Genomic DNA, 14,808 nt, shown 5'->3' with positions numbered 1-14,808 from the left:
CTGTCCAATAGCAGTGAGATCAGGCGTGCTATTCCCACCCACCAGGCGAACCGCTCCAGCTCTCGCGCGGTCCCACCCACCGCCTTCTCTACGGTGCGTCTGATTGGACTATCCAACTGTCACTCACGCTCATTTATCCAACAGGAGCAAGGCCATGCCCAGCCACCCGGAAGCTCCTTCCAAAGGCCACACCCTCCGGTATCCCATCGCCTGATTGGTCTAGTTCGCTGTCAATCAAATCGTCCCTACCCTCTTAACTTTATTGGCCATGATGTGGAGATGCCGGCGTTGGACTGGGGTGAGCACAGTACGAAGTCTTACAACACCAGGTTAAAGTCCAACAGGTTTGTTTCGATGTCACTAGCTTTCGGAGCGCTGCTCCTTCCTCAGGTGAATGAAGAGGTATGTTCCAGAAACACATATATAGACAGATTCAAAGATGCCAGACAATGCTTGGAATGCGAGCATTAGCAGGTGATTAAATCTTTACAGATCCAGAGATGGGGTAACCCCAGGTTAAAGAGGTGTGAATTGTCTCAATCTAGGACAGTTGGTAGGATTTTGCAGGCCAGATGGTGGGGGATGATTGTAATGTGACATGAATCCCAGGTCCCGGTTGAGGCCGCACTCATGTGTGCGGAACCTGGCTATAAGTTTCTGCTTGGCGATTCTGCGTTGTCGCCATTGTGTTATTGGCCATGCGCTGTCAATCACGCACACCTACCCAATAGAAGCGAATGAGTGGGCGGGTAATATTGTCCTTTCAGTTTGAACGGCTGGGGGAAATGTCTCCGTTGTCAGAACATGAAATTGATGCAAACAGAATTATAGAATGTGGAAAAAGCAGCCTTGCTGTTCATCTTTCACACCTGGAAGAGCTGAGATGCCAACTTTTTTTGAGTTCTGATGTCAGTCAGGGCAGCACGGTAGCATTGTGGACAGCAGAATTGCTTCACAGCTCCAGCGTCCCAGGTTCGATTCTGGCTTGGGTCACTGTCTGTGTGGAGTCTGCACATCCTCCCTGTGTGTGCGTGAGTTTCCTCCGGGTGCTCCGGTTTCCTCCCACAGTCCAAAGATGTGCAGGTTAGGTGGATTGGCCATGATAAATTGCCCTTAGTGTCCAAAATTGCCCTTAGTGTTGGGTGAGGTTACTGGGTTATGGGGATAGGGTGGAGGTGTTGACCTTGGGTAGGGTGCTCTTTCCAAGAGCTGGTGCAGACTCGATGGGCCGAATGGCCTCCTTCTGCGCTGTAAATTCTATGATAATCTATGATAACCTTCCCCAGACTAGGGATCAACCCCAGATATGGATAACCCTGGGTCTGATGCTGTTGTGGATGTGGAGCGATTTGACGTATTATGGAGCCCACAATGTTTTTTTGCAGCTGCAATGAAGCCCCTCACCTATAGATGCACCTACTGTGGTCACCTGTGTACATTTCCTACCTGCTCGTCTCTGTTTGATTTAACTGGTGATGTTGGCTGTTCAGAAACTTTTTAAATGCAGTTGAACAATTCCTCTTGATTCAGGCTCAAATGTGTTGTGCAACTGCCAGTTTATGACTGACATCTTATATAGACACACAAACTGGCTTAGAATCATACAACCACTACAGTGCAGAAGGAAGCCATTCGGCTCATCAAGTCAGAATCGACCCTCTAAAAGACCACCCTACCTAGGCCCACGCATTCCCCCACCCCACCCCTCCTGATGTCTGTAACCAGGGACAGCACGGTAGCACAGTGGTTAGCATAGTTACTTCACAGCTCCAGGGTCCCAGGTTCGATTCCCAGCTTTTGTCACTGTGCAGAGTCTGCATGTTCTACCTGTGTCTACGTGGGTTTCCTCCGGGTGCTCCGGTTTCCTCCCACAGTCCAAAGATGTGCAGGTTAGGTGGATTGGTCATGCTAAATTGCCCTTAGTGTCCAAAAAGGTTAGGTGGGGTTACTGGGTTACGCGTGTGGACTTAGAACATACAGTGCAGAAGGAGGCCATTTGGCCCATCGTGTCTGCACCGACCCACTTAAGCCCTCACTTTCATTCTATCCCCGTAACCCAATAACCCCTCCTAACATTTTTGGTCACTAAGGGCAATTTATCATAGCCAATCTACCTAACCTGCACGTCTTTGGACTGTGGGAGGAAACCGGAGCACCCGGAGGAAACCCACGCAGACACGGGGAGAACGTGCAAACTCCACACAGACAGTGACCCAGCGGGGAATCAAACCTGGGACCCTGGCGCTGTGAAGCCACAGTGCTATCCACTTGTGCCATCGTGCTGCCCTAAAAGTTAAGTGGGGTGCTAATCCACCTAACCTGCACGTCTTTGGACTGTGGGAGGAAACCAGAGCATCCAGAGGGAACCCATGCAGACACAGGGAGAATGTACAAACTCCACACAGTCACCCAAGGCTGGAATTGAACCCACGTCACTGGCCATGCTGCCCTTGCAAATTCAAGGTGGTCAAATAGTTTCACAAAACCATACTTGTAAAATGAGTAAAAGTACATCACAAAACATTTTAAATTGAATATTACAGAAAGTGCATTAAATTCAACTTTTCTCCATGCAGTGTGTTCTATTCTGAGGTGCTGCTCTTTGATACTTACAATAATAAAAGCAATAAAAATAGAAAATGCTGGAAAAACTCGGCAAGTTTGACACAACATCTACACAGAGAGAAAAAGTTAACCTTTCGTGTCCAATATGAATCATCTTCGAAAGGTGCACCTCGTGTTTTTATTTTGGATCTCGAGCATCCTCAGTATTTTTCTTTTATATAAATGAAAACAACCTCTTTGTCATATTGTTAGGAATTTGGGAAATTAATGAGGTTAACTGAAGTTAAGATGAAAACAAAATAAGAGACAAATAACAAGACTAGCAGGCATCTAGAGGAATAATGAGATGCCCAGTAACAAGATTAACAGGCATCTAGAGACTGGACTGGTTCCTCACTGGGTTATACATTGTTCCTCACATTATCCCAAACAAATATACACCACTAAGAACCAGTGTTTCAAGTTATCCTTCAGGGTTTTGAGACACTCTGACAGCTAACATCAGCGGAGTTCTTCATAAAATTGAAGGCTCTTGGCTGGGATTTTAAAAAGCATAATTCCTTTTGGGTGTAGGGGACTTGTGACTTTTCAAACATAACGAGAGTGAGGATAAAAGTGGATAAAAGTGGGGACATGTGAGGTTATCCATTTTGGACCAAAAAAGGATAGAACAGAGAACTTTCTAAATGGGAAGAGGTTAAGTGCAGTGCATGTCCAAAGAGACTTGAGATTCAGGTGCATAGATCTTTAAAATGCCATGAACAAATGCAGAAAATAATCAAAAAGGCTCATGGATGCTAACCTTTATATATAGAGGATTGGAGTATAAAGACATAGAAGCTATGCTGCAGCTGTACAAAACACTGGTTAGACCCCACTTGGAGTACCCTGAGTAGTTCTGGGCACGACACTTTAGGAAGGATATATTGGACTTCCGGTTGCGGCGATGCGGAGCTAAGCCGCGCGTTTCGGCAGCTCCCGCGACTACGGACTTTCGGGCTCTCCAGAGGAGCCCCAACGGAGCTATTTTGATTTAATCCCGTGTGGGAAGGTGCAGTGAGGTCCCCCCTCACAATATATGGCAGAGATTAGCGGTGGAGCGACGAGGAAAGAGGCCCTGGAGCAGAGACTAAAACGAGGGGAAAAAGACAAGATGGCGGAGAGCGAGCAGCGTGGGGGCCAGACCAGCAGGAGTTCCTCAAGCGATGTGTGGAGGAGCTGAAAAAGGAGGTGCTGGCGTCAATGCTGTTGGCGATCGAGGGGCTGAAGGAGACCCAGAAGACCCAGGCGGTAGAGCTTCGTGTGGTGAATGAGAAAGTGAATACCAACGAGGACGAGATCCTGGGCCTGGCGGTAAAAATGGAGGCGCACGAGGCGGTGCACAGGAGGTGGGCCAAGAGAATTGAGGTCCTGGAGAACAGGTTGAGAAGGAATAACCTCCGGATTCTGGGTCTTCCCGAAGGAGTGGAGGGAGCTGATGCCGGGGCGTACGTGAGTACGGTGCTCCATTCGCTGATGGGTGCGGAGGCCTCCCCGAGCCCCCTGGAGCTGGAAGGAGCTCATCGGGTCCTGGCGAGGAGATCCAAGGCAAATGAGCTGCCAAGGGCGATAGTGGCAAGGTTCCACCGGTTCGCGGACAAAGAAGGTGCGGAGCAGTAGATGGGAGAACGTGGTGATCGAGTATACCAGGATTGGAGCGCGGAGGTGGCAAAGAGGAGAGATGACTTCAACCGGCCCAAGGCGGTGCTGCATAAAAAAAGAGTCACGTTTGGCATGCTGCAGCCTGCGCGACTGTGGGTTACTTATCAGGACCGACACCATTATTTTGAAACGCCAGAAGAGACTTGGACCTTTATTCAGATGGAAAAACTGGACTCGAACTGAGGAGATGTGGTTGTACAGGGGGTTGTAAATATGGGTAAAGAATATTGCATGGGTGGGATGATGGATGGGGATGTGGGTAGAGTCCTGGTTAAAATTCCTAAAATTTCCTTTTTTCTTTTCTGTAGACAAGATGATGATGATGGGGAATGTGGGCGTCGGTGCTGGAGGGAGGTGAGACTCGGGATGAGGGAACTGGGATAATGGCCGCAATAGGAGCTGTGCCATAGGGGGCGGGGCTGGCTCAGGAAAGCGCGGGCTTTTTCCCGCGACCAAAAAAGGGGGGGGGGGAATGGAGGAAGGTAAGGAGGAGGAGAGATTCCCACACGGGGGAGCTCAACGGGAAGGCGGGGGAAGCCGGGGTCAGCAGAAGTCAGCTGACTCACAGAAGTAATATGGGGGGAGCAAAAGAGCTAGATGTGGATCTAGCGGGGGGAGGGCGGGGGGGTTTAGGGTTGCTGCTGCACTGTCCGAGGGGGAACTGAAAATGGAAGAGGTGGTCGGGCGGGGGTCCCCCACCTGGGGGACTGGAGGGTGCGGGAGGCGCGAGCACGGGACTGGCCTAAGATAGGGGATGGCTAGTCGGCGGGGGGGGGGGGGGGGGGTAGGTAACCCCCCAATCCGGCTGATCATGTGGAATGTGAGAGGCCTAAATGGGCCGGTTAAGAGGGCCCGAGTGTTCGCGCACCTGAAGGGACTGAAGGCAGACGTGGCCATGCTTCAGGAGACACATCTGAAGGTGGCAGATCAGGTCAGGTTAAGGAAGGGATGGGTGGGACAGGTGTTCCATTCGGGGCTGGATGCGAAGAATAGAGGGGTGGCAATACTGGTGGGAAAGGGGTGTCGTTTGTGGCCAAAAACATAGTAGCGGACAAGGGAGGTCGATACGTGATGGTGAGTGGTAGGTTGCATGGGACGGAGGTGGTACTGGTGAATGTATATGCCCCAAACTGGGACGATGCTGGATTCATGAAACGGATGTTGGGTGTATTCCGGACCTGGAGGTAGGGAGTTTGATAATGGGTGGGGATTTTAACACGGTGCTGGACCCAGCATTAGATCGTTCCAGATCTAGGACGGGGAAGAGGCCGGCTGCGGTCAAGGTGCTTAAGGGGTTTATGGATCAGATGGGGGGAGTAGATTCGTGGAGTTTTGCCAGGCCTTTGGCCAGATAATTTTCTTTTTTCTCCCACGTTCATAAGGCCTACTCCCGGATAGATTTTTTGGTTCTGGGCAGGGCATTGATCCCGAAAGTGGAGGGAACGGAGTATTCGGCCATAGCCATTTCAGACTATGCCCCGCACTGGGTGGAGCTGGAGTTGGGGGAGGAGAGGGACCAACGCCCGTTGTGGAGGTTGGATGTGGGACTGCTGGCAGACGAGGAGGTGTGCGGGAGGGTGCGGGGGTGTATCGAAAGGTATCTGGAGGCTAGCGACAACGGGGAGGTGCAGGTGGGAGTAGTATGGGAGGCGCTGAAGGCGGTGGTCAGGGGAGAGTTTATCTCCATCAGGGCGAAGAGAGAGGGCAGGGAAAGGGAGAGGTTAGTGGGGGAGATTTTAAGGGTGGACAGGAGCTACGCAGAGGCTCCGGATGAGGGACTACTCAGAGAGAGACGACTTCTCCAGACGGAGTTCGACCTGTTGACCACAGGGAAGGCAGAGGCACAGTGGAGGAAGGCACAGGGGGCGATATACGAATATGGGGAGAAGGCGAGCCGGATGCTGGCACACCAGCTCCGTAAGAGGATGGCAGCGAGGGAAATAGGTGGAGTCCAAGATGGCAGGGGAACTACGGTGCGGAGGGCAGGGAAAGTGAATGAGGCTTTTAAGGCCTTTTATGAGGAACTGTATAGGTCCCAACCCCCAGGGGGGAAAAGAGGGGATGTGGCGATTCTTGGATCAGTTGAGGTTCCCAAGGGTGGAGGTGCAGGAGGTGGCTGGTTTGGGGGCGCCAATTGGGGTGGTGGAGCTGGTTGAAGGACTGGGGAGCTTGCAGGCAGGGAAGGCCCGGGGCCGGATGGGTTCCCGGTGGAGTTCTCCAGGAAATATGTAGACCTGTTAGCCCCGTTGCGGGTAAGGACCTTCAATGAATCAAGGGAGGGGGGGACCCTGCCCCCGACAATGTCGGAGGCGACGATCTCTTTGATCTTGAAGCGGGATAAGGACCCACTGCAATGTGGGTCGTATAGACCGATCTCGCTCCTTAATGTAGACGCTAAGTTGCTGGCCAAAATGTTGGCCATGAGGATTGAGGACTGTGTCCCGGGGGTGATTCATGAGGACCAGATGGGATTCGTAAAGGGTAGGCAGTTAAATACTAATGTGCGAAGGCTCCTAAATGTGATAATGATGCCATCGGTGGAGGGAGAAGCGGAGATAGTGACAGCCATGGACACGGAGAAGGCCTTCGATCGGGTAGAGTGGAAGTATCTCTGGGAAATGTTGAGGAGGTTTGGGTTCGGGGGAGGGTTTATCAGTTGGATTAAGCTTCTGTATAAAGCCCCGGTGGCGAGTGTGGTCACGAATCGGCAGAGGTCGGAGTATTTCTGGCTGTATCGAGGGACGAGGCAGGGGTGCCCCCTGTCCCCTCTGCTGTTTGCATTAGCAATTGAACCTTTGGCCATGGCGTTAAGGGAGTCGGGGAAATGGAAGGGGGTGGTTCGAGGTGGAGAGGAACATCGAGTGTCGCTGTACGCAGCCGACCTGTTGCTGTATGTGACGGATCCAGTGGAGGGGATGGTTGAGGTTATGCAGATCCTACGGGAGTTTGGAGATTTCTCGGGCTATAAGCTCAATATGGGAAAGAGTGAGCTCTTTGTGATCCATCCGGGGGACCAGGGAAGAGGGATAGACGACCTACCGTTGAGGAGGGCGGAAAGGAGCTTTCGATACTTGGGGATTCAGGTAGCTAGGAGCTGGGGGGCACTGCACAAACTTAATTTGTCGCGGTTGGTGGAACAGACGGAGGAGGATTTTAAAAGGTGGGACATGTTGCCACTCTCGCTGGCGGGTAGGATACAGTCGGTTAAAATGGTGGTCCTCCCGAGATTTCTTTTTGTATTCCAATGCCTCCCAATTGTGATCACTAAGGCCTTTTTTAAGAGGGTAAGCAGGAGCATTACGGGATTTGTGTGGGCAAGCAAGACCCTGAGGGTAAGGAGGGGGTTCTTGGAGTGTAGCAGAGACAGAGGAGGGTTGGCGTTGCCGAATTTGGAGGGTTACTATTGGGCAGCCAACGTGGCAATGATCCGTAAGTGGGTGATGGAGGGAGAGGGGGCGGCGTGGAAGAGGTTGGAGATGGCGTCCTGCAAAGGAACAAGCCTGGGGGCGCTGGTGACGGCACCGCTGCCGCTCTCGCCGACAAGGTATACCACGAGCCCGGTGGTGGCGGCAACGCTAAGGATCTGGGGGCAGTTGAGATGGCATAGGGGTGCGACGGGAGCCTCGGTGTGGTCCTCGATTAGAGACAACCATCGGTTTGTCCCAGGAAGGATGGACGGGGGATTTCAGAGCTGGCATCGGGTAGGGATTAGACGAATGGGGGACCTGTTCATTGACGGGACGTTTGCGAGCTTAGGAGCGCTGGAGGAGATGTTTGGGCTACCCCCGGGAAATGCCTTCAGGTACATGCAAGTGAGGGCGTTTGTGAGGCGGCAGGTGAGGGAATTTCCGCTACTCCCGGCACAGGGGTTTCAAGATAGGGTGATTTCGGGCGTATGGGTCGGGGAGGGCAAGGTGTCGGCGATATACCAGGAGATGAAAGAGGAGAGGAGCTGAAGGGTAAATGGGAGGAGGAGCTGGGGGAGGAGATTGAGGAGGGGCTATGGGCTGATGCCCTAAGAAGGGTTAATTCCTCTTCCTCGTGTGCCAGGCTTAGCCTGATACAATTTAAGGTGGTTCATAGAGTGCATATGACGGTGGCGAGGCTGAGTAGGTTCTTTGGGGTGGAGGACAGATGCGGAAGATGTTCAGGGAGTCCGGCGAACCATGTCCATATGTTTTGGTCATGCCCGGCACTGGAGGGGTTCTGGAGGGGAGTGGCGGGAACAATATCTAAGGTGGTGAAAGCCCGGGTCAAGCCAGGCTGGGGGCTAGCAATATTTGGAGTAGTGGCCGAGCCGGGAGTGCAGGAGGCGAAAGAGGCCGACATTCTGGCCTTTGCGTCCCTAGTAGCCCGGCGAAGGATCGTGCTAATGTGGAAGGAGGCGAAGCCCCCCAGCGTGGAGGCCTGGATAAATGATATGGCAGGGTTTATCAAGTTGGAAAGGATAAAGTTTGCCTTGAGAGGGTCTGCGCAGGGGTTCTACAGGCGGTGGCAACCGTTCCTAGACCATCTCGCGGAGCGTTAGAGGAAGGCCGGAGAGCAGCAACAGCAACCCAGGGGCGGGGGGAGGGGGGCACATCGGTTGAGGGGGGGGGGGGAGGGAAGGGGGGGGGGGTTTCTGGGGGGCATTTGAGCAAGAAAACACATGGTTGGATCCGGAAACTGACATGTACGGGAAGAATCCACTGTACAAAGTTTTGTATCTTATTGACTTGCCATGTTCATGTCTTGCCACGCGAGTTCTTTTTTCTTTTTTTTTTGTTACGGTGGGGGGGGGGGGGGGGGGGGGGGGCAGGGTTGTCTGTAAGGTAGAAAATATTGTTATTGAAAAATTCTTAATAAAACACATTTTAAAAAAAAGGAAGGATATATTGGTCTTGGAGGAAGTGCAACGTAAGTTTACAAAAATGATCACTGGACTACAGGGGTTAATGTACAAGGAGAGATTACACAAATTAGGCCTGTTTTAACTGGAATTTAGAAGGTTATGGGGTGATCTGATCAAAATCTTCAAGGTATTAACAGGAATACACAGGATAGATAAAGATAAACCATTTCCACCAATTGGAGTTTCTAAAACTAGGGGGCATAACCTAAAAATTAGGGTTGGATCATTCAGGAAGCACTTCTTTTCTTCTGAAAAATATTTTATTGAGGCATTTATATTTTTACACAACAGAAACAACCATAAATCAAAACAAGCCAAAAGGGGCAACGGGGGTGGTGTGGGGGTGGAACCTGCTGGTGCCAGGACCCTGAGGGAGACGGTATCCTGGCGGCCGTCGGGGAACGCCACGTAGGCGTACTGGGGGTTTGCGTGGAGCAAGTGCACCCTTTCCACCAACGGGTCCGCCTTGTGGAGCCGCACATGTTTACGGAGAAGCACGGTTCCCGGAGCTGTGAGCCAAGTCGGGAGCGACACCCCGGATGTGGACTTCCTGGGGAAGGCAAAAAGACGTTCATGCGGTGTATTGTTAGTGGCAGTGCAGAGTAACAAGCGAATGCAATGTAGTGCATCAGGGAGGACCTCTTGCCAGTGGGAGGCCGTGAGATTTCTGGACCATAGGGCCAGCTGGACGGCCCTCCATACCGTCCCATTCTCCCTTTCTACCTGTCCGTTTCCCCGGGGGTTGTAGCTTGTCGTTCTGCTGGAGGCGATACCCATGATGAGCAGGAACTGACGCAGCTCATCACTCGTGAATGAGGAACCCCTGTCACTGTGGATGTAGGTGGGGAAACCGAACAGAGTGCAGATCGAATTGAGGGCTTTAATGACAGTGGCAGACGTCATGTCGGGGCAAGGGATGGCGAAGGGGAACCGGGAGTATTTGTCGATCACACTGAGGAAATACGTGTGACGATCGGTGGAGGGGAGGGGGCCTTTGAAGTCCATGCTGAGGCGTTCAAAGGGGCGGGAGCCTTCACCAGGTGCACTCGGTCCGGCCGGTGGAAGTACGGCTTGCACTCCGCACAGACCTGGCAGTCCCTGGTGATTGTCCTTACTTCCTCGACGGAGTCGGGAAAACTCTGTGTCTTAATGAAGTGGTACAACCGTGTGACCCCTGGGTGACAAAGGCTGTCGTGCAGGGTCCGGAGTCGGTCTACCTGTGCGCTGGCACATGTACCTCGGGATAGGGCGTATGGGGGCTCGTTGAGTTTGCCAGGGCGATACCTAATCTCGTAATTATAGGTGGAGAGCTCGATTCTCCACCGCAAGATTTTATCATTTTTGATCTTGTTCCGTTGTGTGTTGTTGAACATAAAGGCTACCGACCATTGGTCAGTGAGGAGAGTGAATCTCCTGCCGGCCAGGTAATGTCTCCAATGCCGCACAGCTTCAACGATAGCTCCTGCCTCTTTTTCGACGGATGATTGCCGAATTTCAGAGGCATGAAGGGTGCGGGAAAAGAAGGCCACGGGCCTGCCTGCCTGATTGAGGGTGGCGGCAAGGGCGACGTCTGATGCGTCGCTTTCTACTTGGAAGGGCAGCGTTTCATCTACAGCGTGCATTGTGGCCTTGGCAATATCAGCTCTGATCCGGGCGCAGGCCTGTTGGGCCTAGGCCGTCAGGAGAAACTGGGTGGACTGTATGAGTGGGCGGGCCTTGTCTGCATAGTTTGGGACCCATTGCACGTAATATGAAAAGAACCCCAGGCAGCGTTTGAGGGCGTGGGGCAGTGGGGGAGGGGAAGCTCCATGAGGGTGCGCATGCGGTCGGGATCGGGCCCCAAAACTCCGTTCTGGACCACGTAGCCGAGGATGGCTAAGCGGTTTGTGCTGCACACACACTTCTCCTTGTTGTAAGTGAGGTTTAGGAGAGTAGCGGTGCGGAGAAATTTTTTATTTTTAAAAAAATATTTTATTGAAAATTTTTGGTCAACCATCACAGTACATTGTGTATCCTTTACACAATAATATAACAGTATAAATAACAATGACCTGTTTTATAAACAAAGAATAAATAATATATAACAAAAACGAAAACTAAAACTAAATAGCAACTGCCTTGTCTCAGATAAACACTCTCCAAAAATATGATTTAACAGTCCAATATACAATTATTTATAGCAACGACCTATACATATTATACATATATATTAATAACCCTGAGACTCCTTCTGGTTCCTCCCCCCCCCCTCCCCCCCCCCCCACCCCCACCCCACCCCCCCCCCTGGGCTGCTGCTGCTGCCTTCTCATTTCCATTCCCTCTATCTTTCTGTGAGGTATTCGACGAACGGTTGCCACCGCCTGGTGAACCCTTGAGCCGATCCCCTTAGGACGAACTTAATCCGTTCCAGCTTTATAAACCCTGCCATGTCATTTATCCAGGTCTCCACCCCCGGGGGCTTGGCTTCCTTCCACATCAACAGTATCCTGTGCCGGGCTACTAGGGACGCAAAGGCCAAAACATCGGCCTCTCTCGCCTCCTGCACTCGCGGCTCTTGTGCAACCCCAAATATAGCCAAACCCCAGCTTGGTTCGACCTGGACCCCCACTACTTTCGAAAGCACCTTTGTCACCCCCACCCAGAACCCCTGTAGTGCCGGACATGACCAGAACATGTGGGTGTGATTCGCTGGGCTTCTCGAGCATCTCGCACGCCTATCCTCTACCCCAAAAAATTTACTGAGCCGTGCTCCAGTCATATGCGCCCTGTGTAACACCTTAAATTGAATCAGGCTTAGCCTGGCACACGAGGACGATGAGTTTACCCTACTTATGGCATCCGCCCACAGCCCCTCCTCAATCTCCTCCCCCAGCTCTTCTTCCCATTTCCCTTTCAGCTCATCTACCATAATCTCCCCCTCGTCCCTCATTTCCCAATATATATCTGACACCTTACCGTCCCCCACCCATGTCTTTGAGATCACTCTGTCCTGCACCTCATGCGTCGGGAGCTGCGGGAATTCCCTCACCTGCTGCCTCACAAAAGCCCTCAGTTGCATATACCGGAATGCATTCCCTTGGGGCAACCCATATTTCTTGGTCAGCGCTCCCAGACTTGCGAACTTCCCATCCACAAACAGATCTTTCAGTTCCGTTACTCCTGCTCTTTGCCATATTCCAAATCCCCCATCCATTCTCCCCGGGGCAAACCTATGGTTATTTCTTATCGGGGACCCCACCAAGGCTCCCGTCTTTCCCCTATGCCATCTCCACTGTCCCCAAATTTTCAAAGTCGCCACCACCACCGGGCTTGTGGTGTATTTCTTCGGTGAGAACGGCAATGGGGCCGTCACCATAGCTTGTAGGCTAGTCCCCCTACAGGACGCCCTCTCCAATCTCTTCCACGCCGCTCCATCCTCTTCTCCCATCCACTTACTCACCATTGAGATATTGGCAGCCCAGTAGTACTCACTTAGGCTCGGTAGTGCCAGCCCCCCCCTATCCTTGCTACGCTGTAAGAATCCCTTCCTCACTCTCGGGGTCTTCCCGGCCCACACAAAACTCATGATACTCTTTTCGATCCTTTTGAAAAAAGCCTTCGTGATCACCACCGGGAGGCACTGAAACACAAAGAAGAATCTCGGGAGGACTACCATTTTAACCGCCTGCACCCTCCCTGCCAGTGACAGGGATACCATGTCCCATCTCTTGAAGTCCTCCTCCATTTGTTCCACCAATCGCGTTAAATTTAACCAATCGCGTTTAAATGTACCCCAATTCTTGGCTATCTGGATCCCCAAGTAACGAAAGTCCCTTGTTACCTTCCTCAGCGGAAAGTCCTCTATTTCTCTGCTCTGCTCCCCTGGATGCACCACAAACAACTCACTTTTCCCCATGTTCAGTTTATATCCTGAGAATTCTCCCGAAGTGTCCGCATTATCTCTGGCATCCCCTCCGCCGGGTCCGCTACATATAAACAACAAATCATCCGCATACAGAGATACCCGGTGTTCTTCTCCTCCTCTAAGTACTCCCCTCCACTTCTTGGAACCCCTCAATGCTATTGTCAGGGGCTCAATCGCCAGTGCAAACAGTAATGGGGACAGAGGGCATCCCTGCCTTGTCCCTCTATGGAGCCGAAAGTATGCAGATCCCCGTCCATTCGTGACCACACTCGCCACTGGGGTCCTATACAACAGCTGCACCCATCCAACAAACTCATCTCCAAAACCAAATCTCCTCAGCACCTCCCACAAATAATCCAACTCCACTCTATCAAATGCTTTCTCAGCATCCATCGCCACCACTATCTCCGCTTCCCCCTCTGGTGGGGGCATCATCATTACCCCTAGCAGCCTCCGTATATTCGTATTCAGCTGTCTCCCCTTCACAAACCCAGTTTGGTCCTCATGGACCACCCTCGGGACACAATCCTCTATCCTCATTGCCATTACCTTGGCCAGAATCTTAGCGTCTACATTTAGGAGGGAAATAGGTCTATAGGACCCGCATTGCAGCGGGTCCTTTTCCTTCTTTAGGAGAAGCGATATCGTTGCCTCAGACATAGTCGGGGGCAGCTGTCCCCTCTCCTTTGCCTCATTAAAGGTCCTCATCAGTAGCGGGGCGAGCAAGTCCACATATTTCCTGTAAAATTCAACTGGGAATCCATCCGGTCCCGGAGCCTTCCCCGCCTGCATGCTCCTAATTCCTTTCACTACTTCCTCTATTTCAATCTGTGCTCCCAGTCCCACCCTTTCCTGCTCCTCCACCTTGGGAAATTCCAGCCGGTCCAGAAAGCCCATCATTCTCTCCCTCCCATCCGGGGGTTGAGCTTCGTATAATTTTTTATAAAATGCCTCCATTCACTCTCTCCGCTCCCCGCTCCATCTCTCCTTCCTCATCCCTCACTCCCCCTATTTCCCTCGGTGCTCCCCTTTTCCTCAATTGGTGGGCCAGCAACCTGCTCGCCTTCTCCCCATATTCGTACTGTACACCCTGTGCCTTCCTCCACTGTGCCTCTGCAGTACCCGTTGTCAGCAAGTCAAATTCTACGTGTAGCCTTTGCCTTTCACTGTACAGTCCCTCCTCTGGTGCCTCCGCATATTGCCTGTCCACCCTCAGAAGTTCTTGCAGCAACCGCTCCCGTTCCCTACTCTCCTGCTTTCCTTTATGTGCCCTTATTGATATCAGCTCCCCACTAACCACTGCCTTCAGCGCCTCCCAGACGACTCCCACCTGGACCTCCCCATTATCATTGAGTTCCAAGTACTTTTCAATGCACCCCCTCACCCTTAGACACCCCCCCTCATCTGCCATTAGTCCCATGTCCATTCTCCAGGGTGGGCGCCCTTCTGTTTCCTCCCCTATCTCCAAGTCCACCCAATGTGGAGCGTGATCCGAAATGGCTATAGCCGTATACTCCGTTCCCCTCACCTTCGGGATCAACGCCCTTCCCAAAACAAAAAAGTCTATTCGCGAATAGACTTTGTGGACATAGGAGAAAAACGAAAACTCCTTACTCCTAGGTCTGCTAAATCTCCACGGGTCTACTCCTCCCATCTGCTCCATTAAATCTTTAAGCACCTTGGCTGCTGCCGGCCTCCTTCCAGTCCTGGACCTCGACCTGTCCAGCCCTGGTTCCAACACCGTATT

General features: G+C 52.1%; 1 long non-coding RNA gene across 1 annotated transcript in view; it reads left to right on the top strand.

Annotated features, from left to right (window-relative positions):
• Positions 1 to 195: 195 nt before the first annotated feature.
• The window catches only part of LOC140394236 (uncharacterized), a 40,782-nt gene continuing 26,169 nt past the window's right edge, over positions 196 to 14,808 (top strand). The window contains exon 1 of the long non-coding RNA XR_011935839.1: positions 196 to 344. This is a non-coding gene — a long non-coding RNA (uncharacterized lncRNA). The remainder of the gene's footprint in view (positions 345 to 14,808) is intronic.

This window comes from Scyliorhinus torazame, chromosome 2, assembly GCF_047496885.1.
Source record: "Scyliorhinus torazame isolate Kashiwa2021f chromosome 2, sScyTor2.1, whole genome shotgun sequence".
Classification (NCBI taxonomy): Eukaryota; Metazoa; Chordata; class Chondrichthyes; order Carcharhiniformes; family Scyliorhinidae; genus Scyliorhinus; species Scyliorhinus torazame.
Note: the sequence above shows the minus strand (reverse complement) of the source record. Positions and strands in the feature narration are given on the sequence as shown.